The sequence below is a fragment of the Grus americana genome, chromosome 9 (assembly GCF_028858705.1).
Source record: "Grus americana isolate bGruAme1 chromosome 9, bGruAme1.mat, whole genome shotgun sequence".
In the NCBI taxonomy this organism is placed as follows: domain Eukaryota; kingdom Metazoa; phylum Chordata; class Aves; order Gruiformes; family Gruidae; genus Grus; species Grus americana.
Genome location: NC_072860.1, coordinates 14225021 through 14245930, shown reverse-complemented (window position 1 = coordinate 14245930; position 20910 = coordinate 14225021). Strand labels below are relative to the sequence as shown.

The window sequence follows — 20910 nt, the reverse complement described above, 5'->3', positions numbered from 1 at the left end:
AAAAGTTATTCAGATATCTCAGAAACTGCACTTAAGCACTCTGAATACCAGTTCATTCTGTAAATGAAAGTGTAATGCATTAAGAAAATAAGTGAATTCAGATTAGGGTACTCATTTTGATCTCTGTGAATCTATTTTTTTTTCTGTTCATTAAGATTCTTTGAGACAATTTTTATATCACAGAAGATACACAATCTAGCATTCTGTTGTACCACAAATACCTTAAATATTCAGAAGTTACCTAGCTCCCCATCTGGCTTGGAAATATGGTATTTAAAAACTAATGAGGAAAAAAAAAATCTGAAAATCCAGACATGTCGATTAGTCACACATTAATAACTGCAGAAAGAGATTAAGAAGGGTGCAAGGGGGAACCACAATTCACATTACCTTTTCAGTTACTGACAAAATTTATTTATCCAAGAGTTGTAGTCTTAGTGTATCAAAAATATTTCTGGACTGCATTAAGTGTATGGAAATGCATCAAATCTCCTTTACAGGGCATGGCTTTGGTTTGCCAGGGCTTGTGTGTTCTGAAAGAATGATTTCCTTATTAATGACTTACAGCATATTACCTGCTTCCTAAAGTCTTAAGTTACTCTGATGTATCTGTTCCATAGTCTATAAATAGACAGTCTTCCCCCAAAAATAGTGAAGATTTAAAAAAAAAAAAAAAAAAATTCAATAGCTGCTATTGCAGAGTAGTGTTTATTGCTGTCTGCAGGATCCTGACAGCTGTCAGACAAACCCAACTTGTGTTGCCTCAAACACAGATTAAGTGAAATATATTGGGTTTAAAACAAACAAACCCCTTATAAATGTAAGTCACTTTTAAATAGATAAATATACACACCCTAAACCCCTGGGCAAAATGGATACATTCAGAAAGAAAAGATGCCTGTCACTATAGAAATATGGGCTATGCTGTTATGGAGGTGGTTGCTCATTATTTGCGTTGTTCAGCACTGATATTCCTGTTAAGTGCAGAATGCTGCTCTGTTAAGTGTTTGACAAGTTCTTGCTGGTAGACAAACCTTATTCCAAATGGATTGTCTTTTTAATAGGGAAGCGAGGCATAGATATGTCTTGGCAAAGCCCACGCAGGAAGTCTGAAGCAGAGCCAGGAGCTGAACCCAGAATATGGGTTGCAGGCAGCATCTTGTGAGCAAGGTCACCCTTTGGCTCTCAATTTATTAGCTTTTAGAAGACTTGATATTTCTCTATCTTAGCTCATGTTCTAGTATATGTTTGCATTAATAAACTGATTCATTTCCATAAAGCTAGCAGGGTAATTTCAAGATTTAGGATCTTGATAATTCTATCAAGTTTGGAATATCTAGTTAAATGCAACTAATAAACCCTTTGTTGAGATGTGCAAACGCGACACCTCCCAGTCTCTCCATTCTGTGAATTAGTCTCATTGCCTCAGCTGGTACAGATGCCTCAAAATTATATCAGTTATTTTTGCTATGTTTAAGAAGTTAAAAAGTCAAGCAAATACAGCTGACACAAACAAACGTACACCATTCTGATCCTGTGTGGCACTGTAATGTATCCTGAGCAAAACTTCCTAGCTTTCAAACTCTGCCGCATCTAGAATACATGGTGTTTGGCTCTGTGGAAGGTCATGCTATCCATAGGACAGGGAGAACCACAATAAAAAGATTTCAAGATAAATCATCTTATCTGATCCCTTGGTTGTGAAAGTACCCAAGGAGATTTGACAATAACTGATGGGTTCTGCAACATCAAGGTCTGGCAGTATTTGCCTTGTTCCAACTACATGCTGGTTCTGTGTGGTCTCTTCATTATTACAGCCTTTCCTCACTTACATACCCACTGAGATTACAGCCCAGAATTTAGCAGTTAGAAACGGTAGTCTAAGAAAAATCACCACTGCATGTTAGACTTGCAGTAAAGTAGATCAGGGCTCAGTTAAGGCTGAGCAAGACCTTTCTCCATGACTAGAGCAGCCGATCAGTGCTACTATTTGGCAAGTACATCCTGCTCTGTGTGTACTAACTGGCAGATTCAGTGGCTAAGACCAATGTAGTAGATGGTGAATATTCCCCCTTCGATGGGACTGTTTCTGTGCAGCAGCAAATGCCGAGGCACCTTTCTCACAGCTGCTTCGTCAACCCCTTCAGTGTAGTGTGTTTCCTAGTTTAACTTCCAATTTCGCTTTTCTACCCACGCAGTGGCCTGTAGTACTTCATGCCAGTAATAGCTTTAGTTGATGTAATTAGTAGCATATGTACTTTTAAGAAAGTGTAATAATGATTATATTGAGTTTCTGGAAATGTGTTAAGATAAACAAAAAATAATTGAGTTGGGAAACTTGTGTCTGGCTCTCTAAGGTATCGAATTCCCTGAGCTTATTTTGGAGTGCTTGGGAGGTAAAAAAGGCAGAAAATTCCCATGAAAGATCAGGAATTTGGTCAAGAAATAGTATGATACTTCAATTTACCTGTATAAGACTGTAACCCTTCTGGAATTAAATGTTTTGGTGTAACACTGAAATCAATGTAATTGTGCAAAGGATGTGTTTGGTACGTTATCATTTTAAATTATATTAAGGAATTACAATCAATAAAGAAATCCATCACTATTTTCAGTAAATGAAAAGGAAGCAGAAATATATAACGTGGTTGCTTTTGAATAAATAGATAAGGATTGCCATATGTGTATCTGAAAACAGTTTGAATGTTGCTGTGAGAATGGATCTCGTAAGAGCGTCATGCTTGAAGCACAGTGAGGCACTGCTAATCCCAAGCCGAATTTTTAAATTTCCTGGAAATTTTAAAGTTTCAGAGCTAGCCTCAGGTAGATCTGCTGCCTTGAGGACATCTGTAACTTTGGAGCATTAGGAAAAACTTCAACACAGGAGAAGACAGTAATTTGTTTGGGAAGGCATGGGCCCATAGCTGTGGTGAGATAGGGCAGCCGTGGTGGTGTGAACTCCTTACAGGCAATGACTTATTTTCTGTACCACTCTCATCTTTGCTGTTATTTTCACTTGCCACAGTTCACCTGCTTGTCCCAGGATCACGGTTATATACATTTTTTGGAAAGCAGATATTTCAAGGTGGGAAGTACTGCGGATTGTTTGAAAATGTTACAGAAATAGATGTCTGGTACAGCTTTACGCTGCCAGAATTCACCAGAGCAGGTTAAACCACTGGCCAGTTAAATGCAAGTATTGAAATTGTGCACATTGATAATTCCATTTAAAGCATCTCAAATGACCTGAGTTAACATAACGATAATTGGATCATTTTAAGGCTGATACACAAGAAGCTTTTTCTAAGAGGATTGAATTGATGTGACTGTGAATGGTGCGGCTACATCAATCTCAAAGCAAATTATCTGGTGAGCAGCAAACCCGTGTTGTATGTTACTGTCCTGTTTGACCTTTTATCTTTTTAATTACAATGATTATAATAAGTCACTGATAATGAAATGCTTGAGACTGTTCTACCAACTATTATTTACCACTCCATTCATTGCTTCTGTTGGGTGAACATGCATCCTAATTAAACTGTCTGGGGAAACAACAAGGAATGCTGAGCCCATGCAAGGTAAACAGCACTTTGCCTACTGAGAGATAAGATAGCACTGACTGTGGCTTTCTGCGAGAACTTCATCAGCTATAAATAGGTAAGCAGGTGTCACAAGCCAGATTTTTAAACAAAAAATGTGGTTTTGATATTTGCTTTGACAAAGACTAAATAAACTTAGGCTGACCAACCTGTCACAGTTTAGCTACCTCACCATTAGGTAATGTGAGGGGTTTTTTTTTTTCTTCTGATGGTAGGCGGATTATTTACTTTTCTTACAATTGAGAAGATATTTCCATGTTTAAGAAGATGACACATTCTATTTTTACATAAAATTATTGCACAGGGAGAAGAGAGGCTGAAAAATGTTTGGAACAATATGTTCAATATATTAGCTATGTTTGTTTATTTCTGGTGGCATAAGCTTTTTTCCTTTGAGAGTTTAGTATACCTCCTTTCCTAATTTCTTCTGTTGTCTTCCAATTGCTGAGAAACTGATGACACTTTGCACATGCTTTATTTCACAGCCTTCCCCCCCCCCACCCCCCCAGCAGAACAACCCCCTTTAATCTTCATCGCCTTAATGAACAGAATTTATTTTTCTTCATATGCCTACTTCAGTGTCTTCTCTGCTTTCCTGGAGTTCCTGAGCAGTACCACTGTGAAGCTATATACTTACCTTTCTCCTAACTCTTATTTCTGCTGCTCCTTCTAACAGTCTGTATGCCCCACTCACAGCTTTCCGAAGTATTTTTAGTCCAGAGTTGATAGGTGAGTTGTGGAGGGCGAGAGAAATGCAAACGCTTGAGCAAATAAAGGCGCGTAATTCAAACCATTGTGGCCTCGCCATGTGCATAGGCCTCCTGTCATCACTGCCACTATCTTCCACAGAGGTCAGCATCTGACCTCATAGTAAATGACAATAAATCAAAATATTACTGAAATGAAACTGCAATAGGCAGTACAAGACCAGAACAGAGTCTGTATGTCTGTTGATGAGCACCAAGAACAGCAAGCAAGCTTCAAAAGATCTATATTAGTAACTGTCAAGCTGGCTGTTGCTTTGCAATTTTGGATCAGGAGATGGTCTGACAGGAGAACAAACGGAATTTGCAGGACCTTGTACTGGCCTGCACGTTGTCATTTAATAGCTGTTCTCGTGGTCAGTCTCTCATGAAGCAACTGCCAGTCTGTTGAAGTTGCTGTTAATTTTGTGGTGTTTGCTTTTCTTTATTCTAGAGTATAGTATTTATCTTTTCAATTCTCTAACCTGTATGTGGATTCTTTATGACTTCCCCTTGCAAGAGTTGAAGCTGATTCATTTGTTCTAGCTCTATATAGCTGGAAAACAAACTGCCTGTGATCCTTCTAGGATCTGGTTCTTCTATAACATCAAAACTCGAAATTGCTTATTACTTATTTTCTGCTAGCAGAAGACCCGTTATTGCTACCTTGTAAATGCAAACTGTTTACGTACTCTGACCTTCTCTGTATTTATTTCCTCCAGCATACTTCAAAAGAGTCTGCCCTTCTGTATGATGGCTTCATAGTTTATTCTGAAAAGAACGAACATCTCTTTTCTGTTTGTTTTCATAGACTACTCTCATTAATTTTCCCTTCACTTCCCAAGTATCTTTCAACTGTACTCAGTTTCAGTCATAAAATTTATGTGAGAAAAGGACAGATGAAAGGACTTTTTCCTCTGGGAAAAATCAACGCTTGTTGAATGACTGAACAGTGGAATTGGGGGGGTGGGGTGATTCTGAAGGGGCAGCGGGGGAATGTAAAGGAAAGTACCAGAGTTAAGCATAGTGACATTTAAATCGCTTTGAAGTTTAACTCGTATAATATATATTTCGACCACTAGAGGTCTGTATTTCCTATTTTAAAATAAGAGAATGGCTTTTATATTCAGTGCCATAATTTTTCAAAATATCCCCTTCCTTCACGATTATTTAAGATGCAAACATAAGGCAAAATACCTATCATTGAACTTCTGCATTTATGTAATGTAAATGTACCAGAGTGAACTATTTTAAGTTTATCTTAGTATCTACTAGCTTATATCTAATTTCTTTTATTCTAGTACATTCCTGGTTTTGCTAACCTTCAGTCCAATTTTTGCACTTGTAAATCATGGAACAAAATCCTGATATTTTATTTTTTCAAAGACATATGCATCTTAAACTTCCTAAAATTTTTGAGCCAAATTAAGAAGAATATTTTTAAAGGGAAATGAAAAGTATAGTTTACTTTAAAAATGCAGATGGAAGAATAGTGACACCTACTCATTAGACTAAAAGATTATTTTAAAACTAACTAGGCATGTTTTTAATCATACAACTCTTTCCAAATATCAGCCAGGGAGTATTCTTGAAAGTAATTCTAGGTAATTCCAGGTTAACTTGACTCAAACATGTATTTTCCTTTTTGGAGGAAGATATTCTTATTGTTAAAAATGCCACTTCAGGACTATTTTTAATTTTTTTTATATGATTTAAAGGATGTTTGGAAATTGAAAGGCAACATGATCCTACACATTTTTTTGTTATCCAAATGGTGATTTTTAGACCTCAAGTGCTGTATATATTTCATGAATTGTAAACAACTTAACAATTTGAAAATTTAAGCATCTGTACACTTTTTAGAGTGCCCCCCTCCTCCCTTTTACTAATACACCTGAGTTTGGCATTACTCCTTTGGACAGTGTCAGTGCATGATAATTTTACTCTGTTTCAAACTATTTACCTAAGTAGTTCTCTAACGCTAGTACGGGCAAACAGCTTTCAATCCAGATAGAGAAGAAAAGTTGTTAGTGTTATGGTGACATTTATTTTATAGTAGACGCGCAAAGTAGAATCAAAAAATTGATATTAACTATATTGTCTTGTGCCAGATAAGTAGACATGATCAGTGTCTTGTCCTATATTTATGTCAAATGGGTTATACAGTGTCAGTGTATCTCTATGCACTTAAGGGATGTTTTGGTACAAGCATATGACATTTATATCTGGAAGCTGCTAAAAATAGGAGCATTTAGAGACAATACAAGTGACATCTACAGATAGTAAACTAACAAGCAGTTGGACAGATTTAAAATGCAGAATAAAGAAAACTAATCTGTCATTTGCACACTCAAGGACTTTGTGTTAGAAATGGATGTGGCAAAAATTGGCATAAGTGAAAGACCATCTGTAAAACACTACGGGGCTGTGGAGTGATGAATAAAATCTTCCAAGTACCTTTTTTGGACATTAAATGCTTAATAATACTACAGTGTAATATGTCACAATTTTTCTGTATGCTTTTTTTAACAGCCTACAGTGTAATGATGTCGCAGTTACAAATCTAGCAGTTGCAGCAGCAGTGAAAGTTTGGACTAGCTTTTGCATATGCTCTTGTACTTACAGAGTCAAGAAACACTGGAAATATCTCCATGCTTCTTAGCTCTTTGGTCAAAGTTAACTCTACCAATTCCTTCCTCAAGTATGTTTTTTTTCCAGAAGTTGGGAAATTCTGATGTATATATTTCTATAAAATTTTACTTGCAGATGTTAGTGCCTAGGAAGGATTGCTCAACTTCCAGAGTTTCTCAGCCTCACTAGAACTTAGTGGTTTAGTGAACACTAGCATAGTAATGATTAAAGGGGCTTTCTTGTACAAAAGTTTAACTGATTGATCCACAGAGCACTCATAGTTAGCCAACAATTTTTCAGCTGAGAGTAAGTTTCAGTATTTTAGTTTATAGGTTTCATTTTTCAGATCCTCCAGGTTTAGGTTTAAAAGTAAACATTGTTTCCTGGGAGATTTTCCTCTATATACACGTGAATTTGTTCTCTCCCCTGTTAAGGGGAGGAAAAACATTCTTGGGTTCAATCAACGTAGAACTGGACTCCAAAACACTGAAGGATTAACCATTCTCAACATGCAGTGTGTTTATCTAATCTCTTGGGGAAGATCAGCGAGGTGGTGGTTTTAGGGATCACTGGTTTTGGCTTGACAGAGTACCCGATACTCCAGATACCTCAGATTTTTACACATAATTTTCTGATCTCTTTCTTTCACATTTATCCATCAGAGCAATCTCTGTTTTCTTTCTTTGACCAAGGTTGCATGAATGTGTTGCAAACTCTCTAGTGTTTAATATGTCTTAGGTATTATATATCCTTAAGATAGGTGAATATAAAATTATCCACACAGCAGTAACTTAAAATTGAAAAGATAATTAAATAAACAAAGCAAAAATATATTTCTAGCTTAATATTTCTAGTTCAGTACATCTGAAACTAAACATCAAAATGCTAAGCTTCAGAAGAGATGAAGTCTGAAAGGTGAATCTCCATGTGATGTCCCCTTGTTCCAGTCACCTCAGTTGCTCTGTCTTGACATGAATTAAGATCATCTTTTCTTTATTTAGGTTATTAAACCTATAGCTGAATTAGTTTTTAAATATGAAAAATTGTTATAGCAGGAGGCAGTTGCTGCTCTTGTTTACACCACAGGGTAAAGAATTGCCTCTTTTTCTAAAAGCATCTGAAGATACTTAGACATATTAAGATTTTGAAATGAGGGCATTAACTTTCATCATCAATCCAGCATGGATTTTTGCACCTCTGTTCTAGCCATTAGCTTTACCAAAAAGGCAGATTGGCACCCTCCTAGGAGATAAAAATGATCAATAATCAGCAGACTAACCTAAAGTCTGCTTATCAGGGACATGTCATCTCCTCCTGTTGCTAACAATGCTGTTTACTGCACATTAAATGACAGAAAAGAAAAAATAAATCTATTGCAGATCAAGGTTGGGCTAGAATTTCTAGGGTTTTCAGCACTGACATAAAAAGATTTTTGAAGGGCAACACAATGTAAGGTAGTATTTTATTATGCACATACAGTTTACTGCATGTTCATAACTTCAGATTTGATGCCTAGTTATGTAGTATCTTTAGGGTATTTGGAAGTACCTGAAAGAGCCAATAGTTAACGAGAGTTAAGCCATCAAGTCCCAGAACGAATAAAAGTGAGATTAATTTGAGCTGTGAAAGGTTACGTGCTGCACAGTTACTTTCTCTGAGTGATAGTAAACGAACGGATTAACACATTTCCTTTATTGCAGCTGGAATTGCCTATATAAAATATAGTGTGCCCCATGTGATCATTTTTAATAAAAGATAGAAATCAAATTCAGGTTTGTTAAGTGAGAGTGAAATCATTTGATGAATTTTAAGTTTCTATTCTGATAGCTTAGTTCCATGGAATAAGAAGTTTTGAAGTATTCTTTTTCTAATTACACAACAGCGCACATCCTACACTAATGTAGCTTCCAGATACCTAACCACACACCTAAAATTTCTATCGGGACCATTATTTCCATATGGAATGAACCATAAGCTTCTACTGTGAACTCCTCCAACCTGAGGTTTAAGGGAATTTACATTGATTCTGGGCTTGATCCTGACATATATTTCAGCCTTGTATTAAGGCTGCGGACAGGCAAGAGAGGGAACAAACCTTACTGAAATAAAAAGCACTGCTGAAAGCCCTTAGCATGCCTTCTAACAGAACAGAGATCAGCTACAATGCACGGGGTATATTATCTCCTTTCAGATCCTGTATAAAATACCAATTTGACTTACTGGATATTTCATATACCTATTAATCTGTCTTTAAGGTTATGTGGTGTTCTTCACTGAAGCTTGTGGGTACCTTCATAAGTATACAAAAATAGCAATAACAGCAACTGTTCTTTCTTCCCTGCTTGTAGGAGAAATACTGTGTTATATTACCATGTTTTCAAGCATGTAGAGCTTAATAAGGAGTTACATTTTCCATGCTGTTTTGAGTATCATTGGTCTCTAGTCATTCTTATTTCTTGCTGGAATGAATGTCTTTGTGCATTCAACACTGAAGGAGTTCTTAGTTTCACTGTGCAGATCTTCGCAGTATTAGTCAATGGTTTCACTGGTCCAGCAGAAGGTAGCTATCACCTGGAGAGTGGCCTTTCTGGGGGAATAAAGGCTACTTCCACCAATTGCTGTGAATGCAAGACAGAGGCTTTCTCCTCTACTGCTGTTCAAGGAAGAGACAATGTTCTGAGCAGCAAGGAGAGACATCTAGGCAAAGAGCTTGTTGCTTTGCTGATTTTTAACAATATATGAATTTATAAAGCCAATAGTTTCAGCTCTAGATGCAACATGGAGGTCCCAATTGTGCCAAGAATTGCTGAGGCCAGAACTGGCTCTGACAGTAAGAAACAGTACTTGCACGTAAAGAATCTTTATAGAACTGACGATCTTGAGGGTTTTTTAATGCCCATTTTGAAATTCAAAACTACTGAAAAGGTGTCAATATGATTATCAAACCGAGATCATCTCCAGTGCTCAATGAAAGGCAAGTTTTCTGGATTCCTCCTCCTATTGGCATTCTGTGTTTAAACCAGCTGACTTGTCTGTACATCAGCCACTTGTTCTTTCTTTAGTTTCACTGAGGCATCAAGAAACTTGCCTTGTAGCAATGCAGGGGCTAGTCTTTTGTGGCACACTATGCCCACTGGGAGCTCTTTATCTTTACAACTTCTTGAATACAGAAGAATGTGGAGTCTATAAATATCAAAGATCGTGTAGCAGGAATTATGCATTTGTTACCTAAAATACCTGAAAGGATGATGCTTTAGAGTGCTGCTGCAAAAGGCAAAGACTGTTGTAAGGAAGTTGCTTTTGCTAACTTAGCAAAGCACATAGTTACCGTGTGCTTTTACCATGTAGATTTTCCAAAGCTCGTGAAACTCGGCCAAGCTTTGGGAAACCTACCCCCACTGGAGAGAATGATGCAACTCTGACTGAAGTCACTACGCACAAGGTCAGGCAAATGCCGGAAATCTCGCATGCAGATTGTTGCTCTTTTGGTGTTGCGTGAATAGTGACTTTTCAAAGCAGCATGATATTAAAGGCATGGGCAATGTGGAAGATGTAGACAGAAACGTTTGGATGGGTAAAGGAAAGGCGGCTGGACTTCGCTAAGGAGTCCAAACAGAAAGGTTTTAACAACTTGTATGCACCAGCGTTGGTAGAAAAGAAGAGCTAGCCCCTCTTTTGTTAAAATACACAATGAAAATTCACAGCATATGGAAATTGTTTTTATACAGCAGAAAGGAGTGAGAGGTTAGTAACCTCAGGAGTGGTACACAAATCTCTCTTTTGGGAGTTGAAGGAAATCTTTGCCTCTTTATAGGTTATTATTTGCATTCTGGGATTTACCATTTGATGATCACAGTTATGGTGTAAGTAATGTTTTGGGACCTTGGGAGTAACAGCTACTCATGTAGACTATGGCTTGTAGAACTGAGTCGCAAAATATTAGTGTCTCATGAAGGTTCCTTCCTCACAAACTGTTACTCTGTTACTGACTCCAGCATATGAGAGGACACGTGTATGTATTGGCTCTTCCTCACAGTTTTTGCAGCATATAAAACTCTAACACGTTGTATTTTAATTTGAAGCCTAAAATATTATAAGTGTGCATTACTGCACAAACAGCTGTTGGCCAGAGCAATTTCTGCAGCACAGGTCCTTCTTCTACAGGGACATGGTGCTACTTCCACAGGCAGCTGTGAGGAAGTGACAGGTACACAGTTCAGTTCTCCTCTAGACTCTCCTGCCTCCCATCATGAAGTTCCTCTGCACTCTTGGCTTTTATTAATTGAGATGAGCCAATGACAAAGGTAAATGGTTATATCTTTTAGTTTGTTACAGGTAGCTGTACTGCAACATAATGAGTGTAAAGTGAAATGCATTGTGTTGTGAAACCTGGGTCCCTTGTGCTTTTTGGTCCAGGGAAAGAAAAATGTGGTAAAGGATAAAATGTCTCTCATTCTATTAAGAATGCTAAAATGCCAAAATAACATGTGTCACTAAAGGATGGAAAATATGGGTAATAATGGGGAGGCAGACAAAAATAAGAAAAGAAAATTTCAGTATAGCCAGGTAAGGACTGGCTGTAGGAAGGGTATTACAATCTACTCTGTAGAAGTCCAGATACTGAGTGAGGTCAGTAAGTATATGCTTACCAGCCTCTGGGTAAAAACAGGTAAAATTTACGTAAGTTCAAACTCTTGCTTATATTAGTGGTTGTTGACAATTTAGCAGAAAATGGGATTTCATGCATCTAAATTACAAATGATAATGTTCTAAAATGGTTAATAAGAGTGACACGCCCACAGCAATATGCAATCATTGTCAGAATCCTCTCTGTCACTGGCAGAGATTGCAATAGAACCTGGAATGGAAAGGCCAATGCTGCAATTATTTCTTCACAAACAAAATCACCTACTTCTGGGAGAAAAGTTTTTTTTGTGAATCTAGGTGCAAGTTCTGTCTTTTTCTATTTTACAGCTTTACTGTGAAAGACCCAATTCAATCAGTGGTGTTACTAGTATAAAACTGCTGAAAGTGATGTTTTAATTAGGTTTCTGTTGCTTCCTCTAGGCAAAGGTGTTTGTGGGAAGAAGGGTAGGGGACACAGCTAATAACCTTGTAGACAAAGATGGGAGTTGATAAGACTTTGTGGAATTTCAAGTTAGTCCAAAGAGACATTTCCTTGCTCTGTCCTGGCAGTTTATTCAGAGACCATGGTGCCATTTGCCTACTCTCCTACAGTCATTTACTTTTCTGCTAAGCCAGAAGATGCAGAGGCAAAAATGAACATTACGCAGCTTAAGCTCCTGAACAACTTTCCTTAGTTAAAAGCGAGACAATAACATGACAAGCAATGAACGTTACCTCTACTTTTTTGGTATAAGGAACTGCCTTTCTGTACTTTCTTGTAAAACAGTAAGAAAGGTGCTACAAGAGAGCTTATGTACATAGATTTGCTGTAAGTCATGCAGCAAATCAGTAACACTGTTTCCAAGCATGTCAAATTCTGATGTTTGTGAGGCCCTACCTCTGCATTAATCCTCATTTTCCTGCCATTAAGCTAAGTCACCAAGGTGGAGCCATGACACATGTAATGGCTCTACAGGCCTAACACGCAGTCCCTTCTCCAGGATGTGCTCTTTTAGTCACCCACCCCCACAAAAATAGAAGGCAAGTGTAAATTAATGAATAACAAGCTTCAGAAATGCATTGTGCAGGGCAATACAGTTATCTTCATCTGCAACAATGGCTAATCTGTCAGAAAGTGGGAGAGAAAAGAAACCCTTAAAATTCTCCGCTTCTACTCCGGAGACTGAGAGACCTCTGTCAAACAGAGGTGTTCCACTTTCTATTCTAATGGAAATTAGATGGCTTGGCTGAGTAGTTCATGTTGCACATTTTTACCTAAAAAGACTTGCCCTCTCTAAAAACCTCTAACAAATCACATCCCTGTTTCTTACCTATCACCAATGTGGTTAAAGTGACTGATAGAAGCTTTTGCTTTGACTAATGAAAAAATTAACTGAAAAACAAGCACACATGCAGATGCAGCATGTCTATGTGGACACAGGCATAGCACTGAATATCACTCAAGTATCTGTCATGTGAACTAAAGCAACGAATGTGGAAGTTTTATCACTACACTTCCAATACCATGGCTAGTGATTTCCACATAACTTCCTACTACTCAAAGTGTTATGGCGCCTAGGAAAACAAACCTCACATTGCACTTTTTAAATTTTGCCTTCGTGCTGAAAAATAGTGTTTGCCTTTCTGGAGAAGGAAAAGCAAATGTTATGGAGATTTCTGTGCAAGGAAATGGACGTTAGATTTCAACACCTTTGTTCAGAGGAAGCTTTGTCTTCCATGTGTCATAATTGAGCAATATATAATAGGATTTGGTTCACTGTGTCTGATTTGAGACATTTGATTACTTTTCTTTTATATAATTAATTTAGATATCCTTACAGTGGGAAAATATCACACAATGGCAATACTCCTCAGAAAAGACTTTTCCTTAAATGAGAATGTTAGGAACAGCCTGGAGGGAAAAGTTAAAAGATTAAAAGGAAAGGATCAGCATGGAGGCTTCCTAATGAATACCTCATTAGGGTCAGAAAAAGGGAACCACAGGCAGAAAGGAAAGAAAACAGTATGAGTAACTGGTAAAGTACAAGAGTTTATTCAGAGCAAAAAAAATCTTTTAAAATGGTAATGCAGCTAAGCCCAAGAGAAGTTAGTATCACTGTAACTTTCAGCAAGCATAACACAGAAAACAGAGGCCCAATTGTGCTTTCACTTGCACAAAACTCCTGTTAAGGGCAGATCATTATGAGGACTAGAAGAAAATCTGAGTAGCCAAATATAAAGAAAAGCAATGTATCTGTGATTTCTGTACAAGTCAATTGGACTAGTGAGGTGCTAAGGGGTTAATCCAAGAGAATGAAAGGTCAAATACACACACCATAATGCATGTCAGCGTGAAAGGTATTATCACCCATGAAAAAACCGAAGATACGGTGATCCTTAGTGCTTTGTCTGGAAGGCAGCACGCTTAATAGAATGATACCAAAATAGATGTTCTGCCAAATTCGTACAGCTTGTTTCCTGTTTTTTTAAAGTAAAATTTATTGCTCTATTTTGAAAATAAAACTCATTAGTGAATTCTCTTTACTGTCCTGGCTGAGACATTCCTTGTGGGTACTGAGTACCAGCAACAGAGGTAGCAAAACAAAGGAGGCTGTTACAGCCAGAGTGGGAGCTGAGCTGTGATGCTGTGACTCAGTGCATCCTCAACAAAGTGCAGTCTAGGTTCTCAAGCAAACGTAACAGCACAGATGCTAGGAAAGGGTAGCACTGTGCCCTCCAAAAGGTGCCACATGAGCTTTACCTTAGTGCTAGGAAAATTACCAATTGAGCTGAGCAAATGCTTGGATGTGTGGCTGTCCTGTACTGACATGGCTTTTTTTGATGGTATGTTTAAGAACATGGAACACCATCATAAAATGTATTTAAAGGCAAAATATTTCTGAACCCTTTTCCTTTGAAGTGCTTTTTTTAGGAAGCACATGGGTAAAGAAATATCTTTTACCTGAAATAAAGCCTGATTTAAGAAAAAGAAAATCTGTAATTGTCTTATCATGGTAAGCTGCTTATAACAAAATCAAGAAGAAAACTAAGACAGAAGTTTAACAGTAGAGTAAGAGTCCCTCTTTGAAAACAGATGTTGATTCCTGCCCCATGCTTTCTATGTCTGATTGTTGTACGTTAAGCAAAGAACCTGAGGAGGGAGGAAATCCTGAGCAACTGCCAGGAATTGCATGGTAGCACACTAACTCTTGGGCTCAATGTACCTCTTGCAGGGGGGACATAAAATTGTATAAACTTTTAGGCTTGGGTAACAAGAATGAGAGGTGATAGGAGAAAAGATGAAAACCAATAGGAATTTATAGAGAAAAAGATGAAAAGGCAACATACATCCTATAAACTCAGGTCAGGAGGGGCATGCATGGTTCCTCAATAAACAAGTTCAGGCTGCAACTTTGTACATCATGTGCTGCCCCCTGCAAGCAAAGGGTCGGGTTAGGCTGTGATGATGCTAAAGCAGGGTTAAGTGGAGGATAACTGCCAACAGAACACTGTTTAGGGAAGTCAACTAGTGCATTTTTCTCCCTTGCGTAAGCCCCCCAACATAAAAGTACAGCTGTTCAGTGGTTTTCTGGAATGTTTTACTATTTGCATGGGTCCCTCTGAGCTAGAAATGCTGAGGCACAGTACTCTCATTGAGTGTATCCCAATTTTCAGAAAACTGAGGGGATTCAAGAATGCCGTTTTATTTTCTATTTCTGTTCCTATATTTCATCTACTGATTACTAAATTCCACTAGCCAACAACCTATCAGTAACTGACAAACTTGTATGACCTAGAAGAAAAGAAAGGAATAGGTGAATTAGCTGAAATGAGGCGTTTGGTTAAATCATTCTTTGTTCTGGCCATAACTCTAATTACAGCTTTCACCTCAAACAGTGAAATACTGTCTAAATATTGACCTTGCCCAAATTCAGTACCAGTTTCTTTAGATATTGCCAGTTACCTTTTTGCTGTAGCCTGCTTTTTGTCTTGTCTTCAATCATGCCACTCACTGATGCATTGCCAATCTGATCTCACTTTCCTGCTGTGAGGTCATCTTCAGTTATTACCCATTTTCTGTGCCTATAAGAGAAATGCTACTCAACTACAATAAAAGCAGATAAACACCACAAATAGTAACCAAGCATTCTAGCTAGTGTTGTTATATAGCGGATACCTGGACAGTTTTGATATCAAACAAAACCCAAATGGAATGAAAATTGTAAAAGACACCTGACGGCCCAAAATTTGTAGTTCTTTCAGATGATGGTGCATCACAGAATACTAACAGCACGCCATTTGGAGTATGATATTTTCCTACCCTTAGTTGCAATTCACTTGAAAGCTCAAAGTAATTTTAGTATAATCTATCTTTTATCTGAAGAAAAGGCCATAAGTGATTAGACCAGCCATTCTATTTCATATGTGCTTTGTCTCAAACAATCACAGCTGTTATGACTTAGACAAGATAACTTCTTTTCATTTGTTCGTTACAGCTGAGGTAAATTCAAGTAGAAGTATCATAAATCCCTTGGTTTGTCAGATTTGTTAAATTCCCTAAAATGTTAAAAAATTACACAGATTCTTCTAGGCTACATATGTCAATTATTGTTTCTTTTTTTGGCAAAGGATAAGTTTTAGAAGATGGTATAGAACATGGTATGAGTGCTCCAAGTACAATGACTGTCTATTGGCAAATGTGATCTTGAGACAAATTTGTTGATGGAAAGGGAACTAAAAGAAATATTGTGGTTAGTAAAAGCTTACTGGTTTCCTTTTCACTGCAGAGTTTTTAGGACCAGAAGGAGGAGACATAAAATGATACTGTTATTAGTAACTTTCTGTACAATAGTGGCTGCATATAAGAAAACAGCTCCACTGGAGCCTTTCTGATCTGCAGTGATTGGGCCTCATGCATGAGGTCTATACACCTTCAAGCTCTAAGAGTAAATTATGTTGCCACCTACTCAAAACTCTCCAAAGTATTTGAACTCACCTTGTGTATACATGCCAAAATTTTAACTTTGCATCAAATTTTAATTCCAGACAAGTAGCTGAGGTTCAATTCTCAGCAATAGCAACCTGTTTATTCCTGTTAGCATGGTGGAAACTAATCCAATAGTGAAAAGAACAAAATAAGTCTTCCCTCCACTTTCCCCTCTCTTCATAAGTGATCCACATTTTCTATTTTGTTTTCAGAATTCCACGAGACTTCTAAAAATTTCTCTTTGTGACACTCTGCAATTTTATCTTACCTAGGTTCTCAAACCTGATCCTAACAATGTAGAGGCTGACTTCTTAAAAATACCATAGCCTCCCTTAGGATGAACTGTCCAAAAATCAGAACTGAAAAATTGTTAATATTTGAGAGGAACATATGGTAGAACACAATATCTGTGTCACAGCACTTCTGATGGAATTGTTGCACAACTGAGAGCACGAGGCATAAACAGCAGCAGTAAGCTAGATAAGGCTTGCGAACTAAAACAAGATTACCCAAAGGCTAGAGATTTAGCTACACATGCAACAGAGCCTACAACACAAGCAGACTGCCATGAGCCTGTAGTGGCCAGGCTATACCCTGACCCAGTCCTTCCAGCAGTAAATCTTACCATGCTTGCAACTCTGAAGGGATTCTGAGATTTATACTTCTCTTTCTGGAGAGAGATTCCTGCCAGTAACACTGTCAGAAATAACTAAAGGGTTTATTTTGCTTTGCTGTCCACCTCCCTTCCCCTGACTTAGCCATTTGGCCACTTTCTTCAGCAGATCTAACGTACTGCCCAAGCAGATCTATTCATATGCTGATAAATCTTGATAACCCATTTCCCCAACTCAGCTTTAGGTATAACACATTCAAATTAAATTTTAGTCTATTTCTCCTCTTATTGAGGTGTCTCCTGGAAGATAACCATTAAATTCAGCTAAAAAAAGCACAAGATTAACCATATAATGTGAGTCAGACATGGATATTTATGCATTATTTTAATGAAATACTATGTTTTCTATCCAAGCCAAGACAGAATGTGACCTTTTATGAACTCACCAAGGCAGAAAAGCAGACTTGAAGTGTGGGGAACACAGATACATGCCAACCATTCAGGAACAACTGGATGCTTTTCACGGTGTGATTAACGGTCTAAAATTTGTGCAATAATAGCCACAGGAGAGATTATGAATACTCCTGGTGGCACTAGTAGCTTCTGGACCTCAAGAAGGTCCAAAGAAAAAGGAGAGGTAGTGAGCAAATTGGGAGTAATTTGTGACTGCTTAAAACATTTTCAACTAATAATATACTTTTGCATAAACAAGAGTTTAACTAGGACAGTATAATCAGAGTTTGTAGTTTATGTAACTTTAAGTTACCATATTAATTACTGGAGCCATAGTAAGGAACCACAGGCAGTGCCAGAGAAAAGGACTACCTAAATGTACTCCTTTAACAAACACAGAGTATAAAATTACCACAGTGCAGAAAACTTAAGAGTGTAGGAAAATGTAGCGAGTGCCCATTATCTGAAATAAATTTTTAATGGGAAATTAACTCCAACACATCTCCATGTCTGCAAACCCAGTCCACATGTTTCAACAGAATTATTCTAGAAAGTGTAACTAAATCACCATGTTTATGTTCTGTGTCTGCCTCTGTTTTTATAGTACTACAAATAGCAAAAAGAAATGAGATAAATTTTGAGATCATTTAATAAATTAATGATAATATTCATTCAGTGGGTAACACAAATATAAATCATGCATCTTCTTGTTCTAAGCGGACTGTAAAAAGCAGGTTGTGGAGTTGTGAGACTTTAAACTGAAAGGCAGCACTCCTCACTTCTGTTGTGCTGTGGATACTGGCATTTCAGGCTGGTATTTACTGCCGTTCAAACCAGTAACTTCTAGGTGCAGTTTGCACATGCTGTCCAGCCCAAGCAAGGTACTGCTCACAAGCAAGAGGTAGGACATCTCACACCACTCCATGGGTCGGTTCTCCTCCAGTGTAAGAATTAACTCTGTTTCCATCTACTACCTTCAGAAAAGTAAGGGGAGAATGAAACCAACTATATTCAAATTTAATGATAAACATGACTTCTCTTAATTGTACAGGATCACTTTGCTTTCTCAGCTTAGCAACATAAGCTAGGAAGTACTTTATAGATGTAACTGATTTTTCTCTGCTATGTAGTTCAAGTTGTAGAGAGGAAAAGAGTACAGAAATACCATGTTTCTGCTGGAAAGGCATATAGTTAAAATTCTTAATACATGAGTGAAAGCTTAATTTGTAGGTATTTCATCATATTTTTGAAAGATGCTGTAATTTAAAAGATTATGGTGGCAACAAAAATGGACTGCCATAGTCAGGACTGTGAAACATCTGTCTGACACTAAAACAGAGCTAAAAGAGACTTTCTACATCACCATGGTAATTACCTGCTTCAGGCCATACTCAATCCTCCTATTCAGGCAAAAATCTAATCATGTTAGCAGTGTGGGTTCATGCAAGTGAAAAGAGAAGATTCCTGCCCCAAACAAAAACCCCTCTTTACCCTTGTTCCTTTTTGGGGCTTGTGATTTTTACTAAGCTCACTTACCATCCTGCCCCACGCTATGCAACGTAACACAATCAAAACAAGTACTGCTACTTCTGGAAGTGACGGAAATTTACAGTGAACTGTAGCACGCTCAGGACAGAATCCTGCTGTTGCTTATTGCCATACATCTCTTTAATTCTAGTGGATTTGCAGAAAGATAAAAATGGGTGTAACGGAATCCTGCAAATTTATTGCTTGTACATAGTGTGATCTGATTTGACTTAGTTACCAATGTGCTAGCTGACTTTCTTGGAAAAATATAGGGCTTATGTGCCTGTAAATAACTGATAACATTTTAAGTGTTTTAATGTATGGAGAGTGGGAGGACAGTAAATATGTTACAGGATTTCACCTGAACATGTCGAAGAATTCTAGTCCAGTTTCATTTCTAAGAGGCCAAGCTAAGTTTAGAAGTTGGCCGATGCCAGGAAAAAAAAACCCCAAAAACCCCCCACAAAAGGCATTTTAACTTCTACTAACTACAACTTAATCTCTAGTTGCACATCACTCCATTTTTTTTTTTCTATAGAAAAGGGATAAGTCTGGTTATGGAGAGTGTATGCTACACAGTTTTGATGAAACCAATACCAGTTGCTAACTGGCGGAAGTTGTATTGCTTGTTAGACTGAAACCCAGAAGCATTTGCACAGGTCTCAAAAATCATCAGCACTGCCTTTAGTGATTTTTGAATAATATATATAAAATTATTCAATTTCAAATGCTCATCTATTCTAGACTAGAGCTAAGAGGGCTGCCTCTTGTAGCCTGTTGGGAAAAGCCTTAACGGTGAGAAAGTGTTACTGCTCTGAGTGCTGTGCGTTCTGTCAAAGGGTGCCCTTGCTTTACAGGGCATGGCCGTGAGCCTGTGGGACATTTCGCCATCCAAAATAATTGTGTGGTGGGGGCTTAGCGAGTGGGCCTTGAAGGGCAAAGCCGGGGCACAGGGCTTCTGTCCCTGCGTCTTGTCCGGAACTGAGACTTCCTCTGCCAACTTCATCTAAACAAAGTATCGGACACCACAAACACCTCCCTTCCCCCGGGGCCAGGCAGCGTGTTCCCGACGAGGTGTCGGTGAGAAGCGGCACGACGGCAGGCTGCCGGCTGGGCTCCAGCGGCAGAGCCGGCGGCGGGCGCGCAGGGGCCGCCGGAGGGACGCGCCTTACCTGGCTCCGCGGAGGGCCGGCCTCGGGGCGAGGAGCGGCCGCAACCCGGCTGGGGCGGGCGGCTCAGCCCCGCCGGCGCTGGCACTGTGCTCGCCTGGGCTGGGCTCTGCGCACTCTCCCTTCCCGGCCGTTCCGCTGCGCGGCGGATTTATAGCGAGGGGCGTTGCGGCACAGCCCAGCTCGCCCGCTGTCTCTCCCCACCCATCTCCCGGGACAGACCCTTCTGACCCGTTTCCCTCCCACTTCTCCCCCCTTTCCTATAGATTCCCCCCCCCTCCCCGTCCGCTGGCACGCCCGCAGGCAGAGCACTCCCCGCCCGCTGCGGGTGCTGAAGCGGCCGGTCCGCATCGCTTCGCCGGCAGCGAGGGGGTGCCCAAGGCGGGGTGATGGGCAGGACGGGTGTCTCCCGGCGCTGGGCATCGCAGTGTAGAGCCAGCGCCCAGGGACTTGTGGATACTTCGGGGTGGGTGACTGCCAGCGCGGCGCAGGCTGCGTGGGTAGTGCGAGGGATGGGCGTGGGACGCCCGCTCCTTCCTTTTGCTTGCAGCTTTCTGAAGTA

General features: G+C 39.0%; 1 protein-coding gene across 2 annotated transcripts in view; it reads right to left on the bottom strand.

Annotated features, from left to right (window-relative positions):
• Window positions 1–20481, bottom strand: part of AGTR1 (angiotensin II receptor type 1) — a 31307-nt gene extending 10826 nt beyond the window's left edge. The window contains exons 1-2 of one of the 2 annotated variants that reach the window (XM_054835679.1): window positions 20352–20481; window positions 15564–15682 (exon numbers count right to left, since the gene is read on the bottom strand). The gene's annotated coding sequence lies outside the window, so the exon portion shown is untranslated. The remainder of the gene's footprint in view (window positions 1–15563; window positions 15683–20351) is intronic. The other variant, XM_054835680.1, reaches the window with a different exon arrangement.
• Window positions 20482–20910: the final 429 nt, after the last annotated feature.